General features: G+C 45.9%; 1 protein-coding gene across 18 annotated transcripts in view; it reads right to left on the reverse strand.

Annotated features, from left to right (window-relative positions):
- Nucleotides 1–19,476, reverse strand: part of shep (alan shepard) — a 161,291-nt gene that overhangs the window by 30,743 nt on the left and 111,072 nt on the right. Inside the window, exon 1 of one of the 18 annotated variants that reach the window (XM_015187565.2) lies at nucleotides 2,472–3,459. The exons of the other annotated variants lie outside the window; for them this stretch is intronic. The gene's annotated coding sequence lies outside the window, so the exon portion shown is untranslated. Of the gene's footprint in view, nucleotides 1–2,471; nucleotides 3,460–19,476 lie in introns of those variants that run through there. 18 annotated transcript variants of the gene reach the window in all.

Raw genomic sequence — 19,476 nt, forward strand, 5'->3', positions numbered from 1 at the left:
GTAGAGCGAGGGCAAGAGCATGGCTGGGCAGGGGTAGGGCAAAAGGAATATGTAAATCCCGAAATTGCCAACAAACCATAAAAAATGCTGAGGCTGAGGCTGAGACATAAAACAGATGAGAAGAAAGAACAAGCAGAGGTAGGAGATAGGGCAGGAGGGGATAGGGGGAGAAGAAGTAGAGGCCAGGGGCCAGGAGCAGTAGAATGCCGAAAATGTTGAAAAGATAAAGATGAGACGCGACCAACGCAGCAGAAGGCACAGCAGCAGGAGAGACAGACATGCCTCAGAGACGGTGGAGACTTGAGGGATGGCGGGGGGGATAAGACATGGAAGGAGCTTGAAGGGGGGATGAGCGCGCTGACGCAGGACATGTGCGGTGTGTGTTGTGTGGAGGTGAGAGTTCACAGTTGCTCGGTGCTCTGCTCTGCTCTCCTGGCGTTCATCTTTGTTCTATCCTCTCCTCTCCACTCCACTCCTCTCATTTTCTTTTTTATTTTTTACAACTTTTACTTTGTTACAGAAATAAAACAAAGAACAAAGTGTGCGGATGGATGGATGGATGGATGGAAAGGCGGGGGTGTAGGCGGGTGCGAGGGTGCTGCAAATAATCTCCCACGTGCCCTGGGGGCAGGTTAACGATGTTGTCTGCCACCGTCTTGTATTGGGGCGTGCCTGCCACACACACACACACGCACAGAGAGAGAGAGAGAGGGGTGCAATGACTGCAACTTGTGCAAAGAGAAAGTTCCTTCCTTCTTGAAGCTCGTGTCTCCTTTTTGTGCGTTAAGAAATTTCATTGTTGCCCATTTTCAAGGGTTGATTTTCTCGTCTCAAACACTCACACACACACACCCATACGCAGGCACACCTTCCCTTAAACCCTCCTCCCAACCCTCCGCACGTAGCTTTTGGCGAGACAAAGAAGAAGTGGAAGAAGCCGAAAAAGTGGAAGGGTGCACAGCACACAAAAATGTTGAGCGTCTAAAAAATAAAGTTGCCCTCTTTATCGCACACACACACACACACACAGGCACACACAAATAAATAAAGGCTTAACCTTGGACTTCACAAGCTTCAAAAGTGGGAGAGAGAGCGAGAGAGAAAGAGTGAGGGAGGGAAGGAGGCAGGGAGGGAGGGTGAAAGAAAGCTAATCAGTCGTTGCCTCTCTTGTCGTCGTTGTCGTTGTCGTCCCCCATATCGGACATTCCCCGTCTGCCGGCAACGACGACGACTACGACGACGCTCCGGGGGCTGACCGCAAGAGACATAAACGAAGGGAAGGGGAAAGGGGTAAGGGGAATCGTCTCGCTCTGTGCCGTGCCTGGCACTGCCCTTTAATTTCATTGAAATTGCCCTGGGGCTAAGGCCACCCCCCCGCCACCCTAAGGCTGTCTGTGCCAGATAAACGGGACAAATGCATTCCAGATTACGATTGCAATTGAAAGGATAATTTAATTTGAAAAACGGATTTACAACGGCACCCATGAAATTGTTCAGAAATTTTCAATCTGAGTGTAGAAAGATTTCTTCGAAAATTCTAAAATATTCGCTTTAAATATATATTTTTGGAAGTTTCTGCTTTCACTCAGTAGACAACAATCTACATGATTGGAAGAGCATATTTTGTCCTCTTCTTCAGACTATAATATTTATAGAATCTGGATCTGATTTACTTTGGATTGATGGAGAATACCTCTCTGAATTAGAGCTACGAAACTTTGAAGTTTGGGGGTGTCCATAGCCTCTATAGGGGCGTGCCATATGTTCAAGGAGTCTGGCCCTTCCACCCACCGGAAATCAGCTGATGAGTACCGTAAATCTGTAACTTTAAAGCTCTCTGCCGCGCTCCTCTCTCCACTTCTTTCTGTTGTGCGTTTCTTCTTTGTAAACTTTTTCTCTGACATTTGGCATTTGTCACTTTAGTTTTTTTTTTTTGCAAATGCAAAAAATAAAAAAAAAAGCTGCTAACCTTTAATCTTAAAATTCTACAAAAATCTACACAGCCCACACAGAGAGATAGACGGAGAAAGAGCGAAAGAGAGGGGGATGGATCGGCTTATTTAATTATACACGCAGAGAGAGAGAGAGAGAAAGGGATAAAGAGTGAGAGAGAAACCAGAGTGAAATAAATTTTATTTAAACGAAAGCGTATTTTTGTTGCTTTTTGTGTGGTGTTTGGAAAGAAACAAACAAACAGACATTGAACTTTATGATATTGGGGGGCGGTCTAAGGGGAGTAGGATGTGTGTGTGTGTGTGTGTGTGTGCATGTGTGTGGGCGCAATGCGAAAGAGCAACACAAAGAGGAAAGCCCAACAGCGGCACACACACACACACGCACACACTTGAATACCTTTTCTTTTTGTTATTAATTATGGCCCAGGCACGAGGCAATTGGGAAAGAGTGGAATGAAGGAATTTTTGCAGAGTTCAAGTATTTTCGAAATTAATATTATTATGCTTTTTATTTACTTTGTTTTTTTTCTCGAGCTTTGGCTTTTGCTTTTGCCTTTGCTTTATGCTTGACAGCTGCTGCTCTGTTGGCGGCGGTGTCGGTGTCGGTGACGCTGGCGGCTTCCTTCTTCTCGGCTGATTCTTTACGTTTTTCTCTCTGCCTCCTTCCTTCTTTCTATTCAGGCACGCACTCACAACCACACACACATATGCGTGTATGTGTAATGGGGGGATGGGGAAGCTTTCGGCTGTTTACAAACTTTTGCGACGTTTTCAAGTGCGACGCTAGCGGCGACTGCGGCTTCGGCTTCGGCTTCAGCGGCGACGTCAGCGACTGAGTGAGTGAGAGAGAGAGAGAGCGCGAGCACAAGCTTTAACTATTTTGCTTTCTGCTTCTCGCTATTTTGCCGTTCGTTCGTTGTTTTTTCTTTCCTTTTTTTTTTGCAAACGCTTTAATAACTTTCTATTGCTATTTTTATATATATGGATATATTTTTTCTTTGTGCACACAAAAAAAAAACAAAGAGAGGTAGACGCGCGAGACACAAAGAGGAACAAATGAAAAACCGCACGTACGATAATATTTCACTCTCTTTTGGATAGATTTGTATTTCCTTTAGTATTTTATAAATTTTTGCTATAATTTTTGTTTTGCGGTGAGACCGGAGGTAGCGGCAACGTCAGCTTTAAGCTCACGCACACACATACACACTCGCCAGAGACTGAGACACGAGTGTGGAACGACGGGGGGGACGTGACACGCAAAAAAAAACAGAGAGACAACCACACGACTACAGTTTTTACAGTTGCGAGAGGGGAGCTTGGGCACAAACTTAAGCTTCGCAGCAGCAGCTGATCTTCGCAGAGTGAGAGAGAGAGAGAGAGAGAGAGTTGGCCGGTATGTCACTGTGTGTGTGCTTCTGGGGGCTTGGGGGTACTCCGAGAGCTCTGCGAACCTAACGCGACTGAAATGAAAATCAAACTAAAACGCCAGCAGCCAGCGGCCATCGGCGGCAACGGTGGCCAGCGCCAGCGTCGGATGGGCAGCGACGCTTTGGGAGCGCAATGCATGCGCAGTAGTTATGCTCTCTCCCCGGCGGTGACGGCTCAAAATGTATGAATGGGCGGCAGCGCCGACAACACACACACACAAAGAGAGAGAGAGAAAGAGAGAGAGAGTGAGAGAGAGCAAGCAAATAGTAATGGAAAAAGCGCCGGCAAGCGGAACTTCTCTGCTTGGCGCTCACAGCCCACCCAACCGACCGACCGACCCACTCCCTCTCTCTGTTTCTCTCTCTTTCTGTGACTATCAGCCCCATCATCTCCCACTCACAGCCCCCTTTTTTCTGACTATCGCCCACACCCTTACTCTCTTTGTACCGGAAAAAGGAATTTTGTATGTGTGTGGCGGGGGTGTATTTTCCCAAACAACCAAAAAAAAAAAAAAAAATAAATGCAAAAGAGAGTGCGAGAGAGAGTAAATGCTGCTGGCGCTGGCGCTGCCACTGTCTCTGCCGCTGTCTCTGCCGCTGCCGCTGTTGTTGACGTCAACGTCTGGGGTTGAGTCAGCCTCTGCCGGCGCTGAGCGCCACCACCCAAAAAACAAGAAGAAGAATAATGAAAAAAGTTTGCACAGTGGTACAAAAAGCCACCATATTGCGCCGATTATTACTTCATTCATCAATTGTTGTTGTTGTTTGTTGCACGGACACGTTCGACATTTTTCGCTTCGTTTCGTTTCGTTTCGTTTCGTTTCGTTCGCTCCCAGCTCTCAGCTCGCAGCTCGCGTGTAAAGCGCTCATTTCGCTAATGTTTGCCTCTCTCTTTGTCCCCCCTTCCCTTCCCTTCCCCACCCCACCCCCCTTCTTTTTCTAAATCGCAAATGCCAAAAATACCCGTATGTGTATGTGTTTTTTTTTTTAACAAGTGGTTTTTTTTGGCGCTTTGTCAGCAGCAGCGTGAGAAACAAATTTGTGGGCTGCGGCTGACTGCTCTATCCACTGTGGCGCGGCGTCTCTGCCATGTCTCAGATAATACCCTGCACTCGTCCATTCTCCCAGGCCGCACACTCAACAGCTGTTGGACCGGGCGCAGCCTCCTCCCAATCGGCATACCCTTCACTGCCGACGGTATTGCGATTTTCAACAGATGTTTGCACTTTTTCGCATAGCTTCCAAATTGATTGTCTTCAAGGGTATCAGAGCCTTCGACTTTCCTTAAAAGCGCTAACCTTTCCCCTTCGAGCATTATTTTCGATTTGATGACTTTTGAGCCGATTTTTGTTTTGTTTTGTTTTGCTTTTTGGTTCGTGTGAATGTTGCAGCTCGTAAAAATAAATCATAAAAGTCAGAATAAAGTAGAAAAAGAAAATGAAGAGCAAGAGCAAGAGAAAAAGAATGAGAGTGATGAGTGGAAAAACTATTAAAATGGGACAGAACAGAGCCGCATACCCCAGACCACACCAGACCACACCAGACCAAAGCCAACCATCATCATCATCAGCACCTGTCGTCCACCTTGAATTTGAAATCATTTTTCCACAATTTATTGTTTCGGGCGAACTTCAAAGTACCTTCATAAAGATAAATAAATACAAAGGGGGGAGGCAGCAGACTACGGGATAGGGCCGGAGAGGAGGAAATTATTGTTTGAGTTGAATGAATCTTCCACTTCCTTCGCCCTAGCCCCCCACCGCCCCATCGTAACCCACATTTCGAACAGTTTTCCGTTTTTATTTGTATTTTGCTCACTCATGAAGTTAGTTTTTTTTTTTTTGTTTTTCGAACGGGAAACCAGTTTTGTTTTGTAGATAAGCGCCAATACTGGAATTGCCCATAACTTGAGACGAGTGTAACTTTGACTTTTAGAAAAATAGATTTGATCGATTGATTGATGGAGAATTATTAAGCAGAAAAAGAAGAGGAAAAAGGCGGAGGATTTTCCGTCAGTGAGTAATTGTAGAATCATGACCGGATCTACGTAATCTTCCACAGAAGCAACGATAAATTGCGATAAAGAAATTAAAAGAAAATAAAAATGAAAATGAAAGAGGTTTAAGAAGAAGGAAAAGACGAGAAGAAGGAATAGTAAGATGTTAAAAAAGAAGGTGGAATACTAATAAGATGTGAGGCTCTATCTTGAGTTTACCCCCCTCTCCCCCACCAAAAGGGGAAAAGAGATGCGTAATGGGGATTAAGTAGGAGAATAAGAGGAGGATTTTCCCGCCCTCGATCCTCTCAGAAGTAATCGAATTACCTTCTAGAAACAATAAAATGACAATAAAGAAATGCAAAGCAAAAAAGGGGTTAAGTAGAAGGGAAGGGGCGCCACAAAGCAGCCGAAGAAGGGGAGAAAGCAATTTCAATGGAGCTTACATTTATTTACAAGAGAGAGAGAGAGAGAGAGGGAGATAGCGGTACAGCGAATATCAGCTGATAAAAAAAAAACAACAGAATCGCACACATACATGGGCAAAAGAAAATCGCCTCACATGGCGGTGGCGTGGTGCGGAAGGGGGCCGCAGAGAACAACCGTGATAATAGCAAAACAAATGAAACGAAAGAGAGGCAAGCAACGAGGGAGAGAATGAGGGATAGAGGGGGTATTTTCAATTGAAAATGAATGCGTATAAATGCGCCCATATGGAAAAGGCAACGCACACACACACACACACAGTGGATAGATTCTTTGTGTGTGTGTGTGTGTGTGTGTGTGGGCATGGGGGTGTACGGTGGAAAATTGCGACTTTGCCTGCCTTTTTATCGGCTTGCGGCATCTCTCTGCCACTGCCGCTGCCGCTGCCTCTGCCTCTGCTTGTGCCTCTTCCTCTATCGACTGCTTTGACTTTGCTCTCCTCTCTGCACTGCTCGGCTGATAGTCTTCTCTGCTTTCTCATGCACTTTCATGCTGGTGACGCAGCGGGGTGTGAATGCGGCAAAAAAAAAGAAGAATATTCACACACAGGCACCCGCACACATGTGTACGCATATAAAATACATTATCAGCGGCGTTGCGATTACAGTAATAGCAGCGACGCCGGCAGAAAGCACCCTCTCTCCTCGTGGACGCTCTTCCTCTCTATCCCACTCTCTTTTGCCAGCTCTCTAATGTGATGCTGGCTGGCCTGGCCCCAAGCAGCAGAGCAAGCATCGTCTGTCTGTTTCTACTCCGGTTGCTGCCTCTTCTTTCACTTCTTCTACTTTATCTACGTGTTCTTCTTCTTGTAATAGCATTTACTGTTTGTTCAACTGTTATTGCTGGACGGACGACTACTCTGTTGCTCTCTCGCGTGGCTATCCATCCCCCATTCCCCCATCTTCCAGCGTCCCCAGCCTCCCCATCCTCCCATCATCCCATCATCCATTCCCATTCTGATTCCGATTCTGATGCCGATTCCCATTCCCATTCTCATTCCCATTGACATTGTCTTTGTGCTATTTGTGCCCATTCTCTTATTTTATCGCATCTTGTTCTTTTTGCCTCATTTCATTCCATTTCCATTCGCTTGCAGGTCGTCAAGAAATTAAATGCTCATTATTTGGTGGCTTTTTTCGCTGTCGTTCTTTCCATTCTTACTTGCACACACACACTACATTCGTTTTTCTTATCAGTCTAACTACTCTGCACCCCGCTCAGCATTCGACTACACTCATGCTCTGCCTCTGCCTCTGCCTCTGTCTCTGCCTCTCCCTCACCCACTGCTTTTACTCATGCCAGTTATTATGGTGACGTTGACAGCGCTGCCGGCAGCGACTCATCAATTTCGCTCTCTGGCGCTGGACCATCCATCGCAAGGTGCAGGTGACAAGAGGTGCGGCCATTACGGCTTAGCGCAGTTGCCTATTTCGCAAGCCACTCTCTCTACCGCTCTCTCCTTTCGTAGACGCAAACAAAGGGCCCTGACTGGCCACACCACACCTCATTAAAATACACCTTGGACCAGCACTTCTCTCTGTCGCTCCCTCTCGCCACCCGCATCGAACACAACACACACTAACTAACATTTTTATTGCATTGTCGCCTGTCAATCGTCGCTGGACAATTGTTGTTGTCAACGCCAGCAGCGGCAGCAGGGCAGCAGGGCAGCAGCGTCAGCGCCAGCGCCAGAAATTATCGCAGCAGAGAGGAAATAAATATAAATGTGTATCCAAATAAATAAGTAAACATGTGCGAAAAAAAGGGGAGACATCGAGCGCAGGGGAGTGGGGGAGCGCGTGTGTTGGCTTGTGGGAAGTTCAAGATAAAAGCTTTAACCGTTAATGACCGAGCAAAAGTCCCCACTGAATCTTGGTTCTTTTCTTTTTTGTTTCCTTATAAATTGGGGAATTTCTAGATTCCTACAGTGGGCCTAAGCCGATTAAAACTCGAAGTAATTGAATAATTAAAAATATTGGATGTTATATTTGTGTCCCATTTATGATGGGAAATCCACCTTTAAATAAGTAGTCTTCTGACTTTCCCTTGAAATTTATTTCCCCCATTAAATCTCTGCCTAAAACTAACCTCCATTCCCCTGTCTGTTTGGTTAATACTTCCCACTGACGTCATTCTTTTGGAGATTGGCTATAAATAAAACCCAAAAAACTAAACAACAAATGGAATTATACACATTACGAGCATAAGCCATATCAGAGAGCTAAACAGAATTCACACAAAAATAAAATAAATAAAAATGAAAGCAAAAATTGTTTAATTTTTTTGTGGGCGGTTTGCTTATCGATATTGTTGCTGGGTGTGTGTGTTTTTGTATTGTTATTTTTGTTTTTGTTCATTTTGGACGGAGTATGGAGAGATAAGAGGGACGGAGAGCTCCAGATAAATATTGACAGATTTACTGCAATTAGTGGGAAATTATGGATACAACAATTGTAGGGCGTTGGGTAAAGCGCGATAATGAGAGAGGGATCCGCAGAGATTCGAGTTTCGAAACTCCACCTCCGCAGAGAACTGTGAATTCTGAACTCTGACTTGTCTCCCGACAATCCTGCGGTAATCCTTAACCATTAAAAAGGCAATCCGAAAGGCTTTTCCAGACAGCATTTCCACTAAGCCTCACCTCAAGGGAGGGGGGAGATGGGAATGCAGGAGGCAGGAGGCAGGACCCGAGGAATGTGTATCCATCATAATCTCGTTATCCCAAGTCTAGGCGAAAATTTCTACATGGAGGCAGCAAAAAAAAAGAAAGGAAGAAACGTGGGGGGGATAGCTCTTGGCAAGGCTTTGGGAAATATGCAAAGCGGAAAATTCCGCATAGCTGAGAGTGTAGGCAGTGGCTTAGTACATCCCTCTTAAAGCGAGGGGGGGAGCGTAGGCCTCCATAAAATGTCACAAATTCCATGGTTCATAAAGACTACGCCCCTGACTACTCGTTTCGAGGGGGGCGGAGGTTGTGGCGGTGTGGCTCAGGGATGCTCGAGTGTAAAATGTGAATAAAATACAAGAATTGCCAAGAAATAAGCGGAATTGCATTAAGTGCATCCGTTTGAGAAGGAGCGCTGGTTGAATCGCATGTCAAGGGGCACGGGAGGAAGGGGGGGGGGGGGGGGGGGGGCAGGGTTTGTGGTGTCGTTGCTATGCAATTTTCACCGTGCCACCTGGCCACATTGCCAAGTAATTTCAAGGTTATGTGCGAGATGGAAATTAGATTATGGAGCAGCAGCAGAGAAAGCACAGAGCAGCAGCAGAGGGAGCACTAAGTAGCGACAGAGGAAGCAGTGGCAGTGGCAGAGGGAGCAATAACAGAGGGAGCAATAACAGAGGCAGTGACTGTAGAGAGAACTAATAGAATATGCACACACCTTATAAAAATATACCACGATCCATTAGCAGGAAGAGACAGGCGGAGCGATAGCTTTAGGAGCAATAACAGTAGCAGACAATGTAAGGGAAGAGAGAGAGCGAGAGGAGCGACTGCAGAGACTGCTGTCGGCTCGACAGCAACACGATCGTCGGGCCTAGCAGCAGCAATGTTAACAGCGACAGCAGAGGAAGACGCCTGCAACTGTTATGCCAGCAGAGGCAGCCGACAGAGCATGCAAGCAGAGGACAGCCAGCGGCAGAGGCAGAAGCAGGAACTGCTACTGCAGCAGAGGCGTGGCAGACGCGCGAATAGAGCTAACAAAGCTAGCGGCAGCAGCAACTGCAGTGCGAGCAGAGGCCTCAGAGCATGGGAGGAAGCAGAAGAAAGCCAGCGGCAGAGGTAGCTGCAGAGCCTTCAAATGGAGGAAGTTTCAAGTGAAACTCCAGCAGCTATTGTAACGTCAGGAGGGGATGCCAGCAGAGGCAGGGGCAGCGCCAGCGCAGCGTACACGCACTTTGGATTACCACCGTCAGAGGTCGCACCCCCCGCCACCCAAATGCCCCCTCCCCCACTCCGACTTAAAACCTGTCTTTAAGCGAATTTTGACTTGACTTTTCACTCACTCGAGAACACGATAACAACGGAAATATGGCTCCCAGCCTTACACTTCTACATACATACATGTATGTATGTATCCTGTGTGTGCGTGTGTGTGCGTGTTGTCCGTTTTAATGACAAACATAACCATGAAAACATGAACATTAATTTAATGGATATCCATCCATAATGGACATTGGCGGTAGGACAGGGGGTGTGGTGGGGGGAGGGGGAGTGTGGGGCATGGCCTGAACAATTGGTTCACATTTGAAATCATGTCTCAGAGTAAATTAGACAGTCCCTCCCACCTTCCTCCCCCCTCCCACTGCACCACCCTCTCATAAGCACATAAATTGTATGTAATCGGGAATATATAATTTCTATACAATACACACATACATATATGTACATACATATACATATATGAATGGAAAATTGGTTCTCTGTTCGGGGATCTGTTCCAGCTGTGGGCATGCATAAAATTGATATCTTAATGGTTATATGCGGGGGCAGGGGACCGGGGGGAAGGGGGGGGAATGCAGACGGAGAGATTCCAATGTTCAGGTTAATACTGTGCGTGCTCATTCCACTGTGAAGGGTGTTATCAACCATTCAGGGGAGAGAAGGTAGAGGAGGAGGAGTCAACCCAAAGACCAAAGGCTCAAATGGAGTGTAAACTGTTTTGGGGGTGGGAAAGGGGAGGGTGAACACTCGTATGAATTGAAAAGTGATTTAAGGTGTGCCCAGGAATCATATGGGAATGTCTCATTATCGCAGGAAGTCCCTGAATGAAACCTTTTGAAAGAATTATTCCCTATTTGTGGGAGAATGAAACCCAAAAGGCCTCTCATACGTATTTAATTATAATTTAAAATATTCCCAACAAAAAAAAAATCCCATAGAAATGCTCTCAACTTTCATTCCATTATTATATCCTTCTTTCTTCAGACACACACACACACACACACACACACATGTCAGATGTTAAATAAAAAGCCCCATCGCCGCGTAACTAATTTAATCAGAGAAAAGCTTTCATCTAAGGGAAAATCTCTGGGAAAATCGCAGGGAAAGCCATTCCCATTAAATTGAGCTCGCAATCGACTTCAAAGCTCATTAAAACGATTCTCTTTTCCACGCACACCCACAGACAGACAGACAGAAAGAGAGAGAGAGAGAGAGGGGGGGGGGGGAGGGGAGAGCGAGAGAGAGGTGGAACTCCCAAAAGAATCATAAATCATTTCTGTGAAATTTTCATAAATTTAATGAACATTAAGTGTGTGTGTCCCCAATGTCGTCGTGGCTCCAATCTCCACATGACTTCCCCGCTGGACAAAAGGCAGGACAACGAACGTTACGTGGGCGTCTGTGTGTGTGTGTGTGTGTGTGTGTGTGTGTGTGGGAGTTGGGGGCAGGGCAAGTGGGTGGCGATTGGGTAAGTAGTGGGCGTCGCTGTAGAATCTGAAACGGTAGTCATCAGTCAAGCGTAATTCAATGTAAACCGATATACGTACCACCTCTCTCCCTCTCTCTCTCTCTTACTCTCTAATGGTACGGTACTCCCCCCCCCCCACTATATACGCGATATGGATACGGGATACAGGGTGTGTGTTCTGAGTGGGTGTGGATGACGCGCAACTTGAGGCATGTACGAGAACGTGGGCATAGGGGGGGGCATGGGGGCATAGCTGGTGCCAAGTTTCGGTTGACAGCAAATCTGAATTTGATCACAGAGCAAACATTACACAGAAGCGTTGCAGCGGCAGCGGCAGCAGCAGCAGGGGCAACACAGCAGAGGCAACAGCAGCAGCGAATGGTGGCAGCAAAAAGTGATTTATGAACATCCGCTGTGTGACCAGAGAGTGCCCAGAACCCAGCCCCAACCCCAGCCCCAGCTCCAGCTCCTACTCACGTGCTCCACGGCCCCTCCTTATACCTACCCCTAGTGATGGCCTCCCCTAGTGTAAGCCTCCCATAGTTCTACCCTCAAAACAGATCATTTATCTAACATTTTTCGGATGAAGCTTCTATATGAAATATTCTATATCTTTGCCAATGAAATAGGAATGAAATTTATGAAGATTTATCAGATTTCCCTTCTTCGATAATTCCTAAGCTTTCCCAAGTTTCTTTTGAAGTTTTCCTGTAAAGATCCTTCGATAAAAGCACTCAAGACTGCTGGAAGATCAAATTAGAGTTCCTTTTGTTGAAATTAGATTGAAATTTGGCTAAATCTATGGGCAATCTATGAATACTAATGGAATGTGTGGTTTAAAGGTATCTGATCCAGGATAAATGATTAAAAAACACTGCCAAAAGATGCCAAATGGTTTTATATATTTGTTTTCTAGAGATCCTTCAGTTAGATTCCACCTAAAAGATTCTTCCGAGGGATTATTGGTCACCTACGGTGTTTTTTAATCAATTAAATGTCCGATAGGGTTGGAATAGTTGTAGATACAACTCCTAGATATAATAGATGGTCTCTGTTTTTCCTAAAATATATTTACATATGTGGAAACCTTCCTTCCTCATACTTTCCATCCAAATTCCTATCTAAAATCTATAGTTCTGCACTTGAGGACCTCCTTTGTATCCCCTTAACCACAACCACATCGGACAGCAACCGTTTTGGCTCGGAGAAAAGGGTTGCCCCTCCGCCGCCACCAGAAAAGATGAGATTCTGTTTTCGGTTTGGCAACTTTTGTAATTTCTAAACAAGCCTCAGAGGCCGCCGCCTCATGGCACAAAAAAAAGCAACACCAACAACAAAAAGTTTATCAACGCTTAAATTGGCCATGTCCAGGGCCAGGCAGAGCTGCTGGGATCTGGCGGGGTTTTTGGGGGAATGCCACTTAGCGAATCAGTTGAGAATCGGCAGCCGCTTCTCCCAGTCGGCCGCCTTCCCCGCGGTGCTTGCTGGCTGTCACTTTTGCTTGGGTTTTTTCCCGATGCCACCACTCTGTTCATTCTCTTTCAGCGTTTCCTGGCGTTTTCTTTCACACGTCTTTCCCTTGACTTCTCCCTTGAAAGGATGCTTTTCCCTCCCATGTATTGCCTTTCATTTTGGGTTTTTTTTTTCGCTCTTTCCGCTGCCTTTTTTTCGGGTTAAACTCTCGACAGGCGAACATTTTTTCCTTCGACTTGTTAAAAGTGTCAATTTTCGCTTTACGACAAGAGGAGAGCATGTGCGTCGTGGGTGGAGCAGAAAAGGACGGAGAATGCGGGGGTGGTAGACAGGGAGTTAACTGTTTGTTTATGCCACATGTTGAAAGCGTGGAGGAGCTTCACTCCTCTTGGTTCTGGTTCCTGCTGTCCTGCTTCTGGGGGGACATGTCGCCGCGGCTTATTGTGTTACACAGAAGCTGCTTCCTGGTCCTGCTCCGGCTCCTGCTCCTGGTCCTGCTCCTGCTCTAGATCCTGCTCCTTCAGGCTCTCTCCTTTGCTCCTGTCAGCCCTCCACCAAATTGCCAATTAAAATGTGCGACAAGTGGGCGGAAAGGACAGAGACAGAGTGGGAGAGAGAGGGCCGGGCCGGGGCGGGGGGTGGGCATGTGGCAGCAACAGAAGAGGCAAACTCCTCTCGTCTCATTTTTTGTGCCTCCCCGTTTTAGTTAACTTTGAGCCGATTATAGCCGTGTGGCAGAGAGCCGCCGCTGCCGCGTTGCCTAAGTGCAGGGCAAACAAAGTGATTTGAGCTTCCACCCCCCCGTCCCCCTTATGCCACTCCCTACAACCCATCCCCATCCCCATCCCCGTGCGGACTTTAACTTTTGGCTTTTCCGGTGGCACACCTCTTCCAAACAAGAGTGAAAAAAGAGAGGTGAAAGGATACAAAGTCCTTGCTGAATAATTAAACAGCAAATTGCAGCAGGACAAAGGAAAAAGAAGGAGCAGGAGCAGCGGGAGGAGGCGGAGCTAGTGGAGCAGGAAACATGGCCTAAAGGCAGGAACGGGGATACGGGGGGTACGGGGCTTTCCCTTTGGGATGCGATTTGTCAGGCTTTTCACTTACCTTCCCTTCTTTTTGTTTTTTAGCTTGTCTTTTGCTTTTCTTTTTGTTTAACAAATCAAAATTCTTTGAAACTTACCTGCAAAAAAGATAGAGATAGAGAAAAGATGAGTGATGACAGAAAACAGAAGACAGAGAGGAAGGAAACACACACACACACACACACAGCGAAGAAAAGAGTCTTAAGATACAGATACAAAGAGCAGATGAGTGATGAAAAAAGGCAGAAAGAGATTCGAATGAAATGCGGGGAAAAAGGGTAGAGGTAGAGGTGGAGCGCGATTCGAGTCAAATGATGGGATAAAACATGGCATACAATAGAGTCGAAGAAAACAAAAAGAGTTTAGTTTTAAGTATCTCCCTCCCCAGCTCCCCCCCCGCCCCCGAAAGTTCTCCAGAGATTTGGGCTCTTAAGTGCTAAAGTTTTTGGCAGGTTGTCAAACGATTTTCGACCCTGACACCCACATATCTTGTGGTCCCTGATTATTGCCTGAATCTTGTGGGATTTTGATGAAACTTTCAGTTGGTTTTTGGCCATTCCATGATATGTGACTCTATTAAATATTATGATGATGGCCATCAATTGGTTGGCTTCTATGGGGGTTTGAATATCGCTGAAAACATAACCTATTTCCTTTTTAATTTTTCTATCTTTTAGCCTTTAATTCTATTCCTTTTATGCCATAAATCGCATCTATTTCATCGGGTAAATTCTATAGAATTCAATTTAATTTATTTTTTGTGGAAATCTTTCGGTATTTATTCCTACTTTTCCATGTTCTACATTCTATATTTATTTTACTTAATTTTAATGCTACCAATATATTTTCTTACATCCTTCCATCGGACAGATCTTAAAAATTTCTCGAATCTATCTGAAATCCATCTATCTGTAATCACAAAAGATACTCTTGTAAGCTATAGTTTCCTTCTATCTGGAAAATACCTTCAATTTTCATTTTCAAGATATATCTATTCGATTCTCATACTTATTTGTCCCGCCATTCCATACTCTATCTTTGCCTACCTATCTGTCTAATAAATCCTGTGCTTTTTCCTCATCTAAAATATCTGTATATCTATCTATCTTTCAGCCTCCGATCCCCGCCTCCCTGGCAGACAACCTCTCTAATCCATCCATCTATCGATGGCAATCTTTTTGACTTTCCTTGCAACATAATTGGCATCTCTCAAGAATTTCTCGTCTGTTCATTTATAACCCTCACACGAGAGCACTCCCTCGCTCTGGCCCCCAGTCAGAGAGATATTCCAACAATTTGTCAAAAAGAGAAATAATAAAAATCCCCCGCACACGCAAAAATTCACCCAAAAACAGGGAAAAAACAAAAGCCGAGCGAAAAAACTTTGCTCCAATTTGGCAGAGAGCACAAGACCCCGCCGCATTGATAGAAATGCAAATATTGATGGATAGGCAGGCAGGCCTCATCCCTCCCTCTCCCCCCTCTATCCAGTACATGGACAGAGATTGATGATTGATAGTGTCACACATAAATATTAACAATTCATGGCACACAAAACGCACAACACAACACAACCTGCCACTGCCCATGCCCCTGCCTCTGCCCCTGCCTCTGCCCCTGCCTGCCACAAGATGGCCAAAGCCTAGAGAAAAGACCAACAAAAGTAGAGCTCATGAATCCCGCACGCAAAAGACATGGAATATTAATGAATCTCTTTCGTTTCTCGTTTCTTTTTCTCTCCACTCCTCTGCTCTCCTCTCGTCTCGTCCCCTTCTCTAGAGACGTGTTGAGAACCGTTGAAAGATGCAACAGAAGCCCAGATTTGGAGAACTCTTCTCCATTTCTCTGCGGTGGCATAAATGAATTCCAACGGACAATGGCAATTGGATCCTACGGATGCTATGGGGGTCCACTCCTGAGGTGGACATTGGACATCGTTGTTGCATGCAATTCGGTGACTAAGAAAATGGAAAGCAAAAAAAACTACAAAATGAAATTGAACCTTCCCCCCCTTCCGCCCTCCCCCCCACACCATTCTATTCAGGAATGGAAATTGTGTGTGCAACACACACTTTTCTGTTATTTTCTGCTCTCCTCGGCTCAGGCTCCTCTCTGCTCAATTTGTATACTCTTTTATGCAGAGCGGAGACCCTCTCCTGTATTGTATTTTCCAGCGGAAGTTGGACAGACACAGGAACCAAGGAACCCTCCAAGGAATATACTTGGAGTATACTTCTGAATGGAATTGTTCTACAGCTTCAAGAGGAATCAACCAACATTTCCTACAATCTCTAATGAAACGTCTTCTTCATATTTACCAGAAATTTCCTTTGAACGAGGGAACGGATTGCCCCATTTCCCCCTTTCCTTCCATTTTTCCAATATATTTCCTTCTTTTTCTCCATTTCTCATATTTTTGGGACATTTCCCAAGCCCAAGCCAAAGCGGCAACCGAGGAGTGCCACTGAATGACGCGTGGCACATTGCTATAGCTCTATCGACGGAAACAGCAACCGAGGAGTGCTGCTGTAGGTAAAAACGCAACCGAGGAGTGCTACTGTAGGTAAAAACGCAACCAAGGAGTGCCACTGTAGGTAAAAAAGCAACCGAGGAGTGCTACTGTGGGTAGCATTTCTTAAGCAAAACACCTTCGAAAGGGTATCACACCAGTCGTCTATCTCTGGCTTTCTTCTTTTCCTCCTTTTTTTTTGGGGTGTTCTGTTCTTTTACTTTTTGCATTTCAGTCACGTCTGACATTCATATTTGTTTGGGAATTATGTTTTGTTGCACACGAACAGCGGGAGAAACAGCCAGGGGAGGGGAGGGGTGTGGGTGTGGGTGGCCCAAGCCCCAAGCCCCACCCACACCAGCAGAAAGGATTGCGTGTGCCTTGGGTATTGCCATTGTTGCTGCTGGCTGCTGGCTGCTGGCTGTTGCCGCTGCAGTTTCTCGTTTAACTTTGTTGACACTTCGTTTGATGAAGTGCGCTTTAGCGCTGAACTCCCCAGACTCCATCCAGACGCCACCCAGGCGTTCCAACCACACACACACACCCCCCCCCCCCCCCCACACTTTTCGCCGGCAGAGTTTCGCCCACATTTTCCGAAGGAACTGCCATAATTGAATACGTCTTCATTTTCCTTGGGTTTTCTTCTCTTTTTCGAGCTTGTTTTGAATTTTCCGAACAGTGCGTTCAAGGAAAAGGAGAAACGAAAAAGGAACAAGAAAAAGAGTCATGCCCCAACGATTGGGGAATTGAGAAAATTGAAAACGAGACGCATGATTGAGAGGGTGGGGGCAGCTGATTCTCAACTATAATGATAATTGAAGTGGAATGAAAAATATGGCAAAAAAAAAAAAAAAAAATAGAGACAGAGAAATATGAAGAATAAGGAAGTTGAAAGGAGTTCCAAACGGGGGCGCGGGAGGGGGTAGGGTGCCAGCGGATAAAGAACATCAACGGCAGACACAACGACTTGAGAAATATGAAAATTTCCTCTCAAACAGCAAATGAAAGATGTCCCGAGGATAACAGATAAATGGAGAGAGAAAATTGTGAGAGAAAGCAAAGAAATTGAAATTGAAGTTGATCTAAATTGATGGGAGAGGAGATGGGCAATGGGTTTTCAATGGAAGATCGAATGAAATATGGAGTGGAGTCCTCGGAAGCCTTTATAGAGCAGATTCCCCTAGAGAATATCTATTTCGAAAGGAATATTGCTTTATGGTAGACTCTCATGAAGGAAAACTTGGCGGAAAAATGCTTTTATCGATTGTCATTCTTAGGGGTCCTTATCCTCTATCCAGGTAGAATCCAAAGGATCCAAGTACTTCATTGGGAATCCCCAAGAACAGATTCCTTAGGTCTATAGCCGGAAAGCAGACCGCGATCTCTCTCAAGTTGCTCGTCATTTGGTTTGAATAAAACTTAAATTCCTGTCAATCTGTACTCTCGATGGCCAGCAGCACTTCTTCGCTGGGACTCGCCTTCGCTGGGGAAAACTTCCTTCTTCTTGGAGGCATAAAATTCACATTCAACTAATTTCCAACTGCTTTTCCGCAAGCGCTTTTCACACTGCCAGCACCAGCACCATGGAAAACAATGCACAGAAAACATTCAATTTCCATTTGGCCTAAGACCCCAAAATGCAACAAAAAACAAAAGTGGTGATGCCACAGACGGAGGGGGATGGGGAGGGGGAGAAGCACAAACCGAGGAGTGGAGTGGAGTGAAGTGTAAGAAAAACTTGCATTTTATGCATTAATTCAAAAATCGTGTTCGGCTGAGAGAAGCAGACGACCGCAGTAAGCGCTTTTAGTACTACTTACCACCCCCTACCACCCCTATACCACCCCCATACCACCCCCACACCACCACCACACCGCCCCCCAACCGCCCTAACCTCACACACATGGCTGCTGTCGGGCAGCACCAAAAAAGTTGTTGCCAAACTTGGCTGGGGATGCATGCCCCATTCTGTTCTCTGTGTGTGTGTGTCTAAACTTCCTTTTTCTCTCTCCCTTTCTCCCTGTCTCGCCCCTTACCCCCTTAGGCTGTTTTTACACCTGTCTCCCACATACACACACACACACACACACACACACACACACACACACACATGGGAGAACTTCCGCCAAACTTCGACTTGAACTTAAAGTTCTTCCAGAAGGAGTTTCGTATCCGAAAACAAAACTCTATGCCAAGGAAGCAATAAAAGAAGGGTCTACAGCGGCGAAGATGTAAAAGGGGGCCGTAGAGGGGGGGAGGGAAACAGGGCGAGGGAAGGGCAGGGCAAACTTTGGCCAAAGAGCACGCACCTTGAATATGAATATTATTATGTGCGAAACTATTTGCAACGAATATACAAAAAACGTGGCCGAAGAGCAGCAAAGAAAAGGAGTTCGTGGAGCAAGCCGGGGGTAAGAGGAGGGAAAGAGAGAAGCAGAGAAGAGAAGGAGCGAAGGAGAGGTGGCAAAGGGAGGCCTGTAGACGAAAGGCAAGCAATTATTCTGCAGGAATTTCGTAATATTTTTCAGGGAAGAAGCTAGAAAAGGAAGAACAAGGAGAAGAATAAGAAAACGAAAAAGATTGGGAGAATCTGCACGAAAATGGAGAGCAGAGAGGCAGGATAAGAAGAATCAACCGAAAAAGAATAAGAATGATGAGAGAGAAGAACAGATGAAATACATAAAGAAGAAAGCTGAAAAGGTGGCAAAAGGGTCTCCCAAAAGTGAAAGACAAGAAGTGCAGAAGGAAGGAAGGAAAGAAGAGACAAGAAGATGGAGCACCAGACAAAGGAGAAGAAGAGGCCCAAGAAGATCAAGAAATCACAAGGTGAAAGGAACAGCAGAAGAAGAAGAACACAGAGGAGGAGGAGGAGGAGGAGGAGAGTATGGATGCCAAAAGGCATAAAGGTAGCATAAGGCGAGGCAGCAGGAGGAGCCGAATACCAGCAAAGGAGACGGGGCGCAGCAGTGGAGGCAGAGAATCATCTGAGAACGAGAATTGGAGAAGTGTGCCCATCACAGGAGGAACCTAGGGAGAAGATTGCTGACAGCCGAAGCCAAAGGAGCTGGCGAAGGAGCAGCAGGAGGAGGACCTAGAGGAGCAACAGCAGCATGAAGGATGTGCCA

This window comes from Drosophila pseudoobscura, chromosome X (assembly GCF_009870125.1).
Source record: "Drosophila pseudoobscura strain MV-25-SWS-2005 chromosome X, UCI_Dpse_MV25, whole genome shotgun sequence".
In the NCBI taxonomy this organism is placed as follows: Eukaryota; Metazoa; Arthropoda; class Insecta; order Diptera; family Drosophilidae; genus Drosophila; species Drosophila pseudoobscura.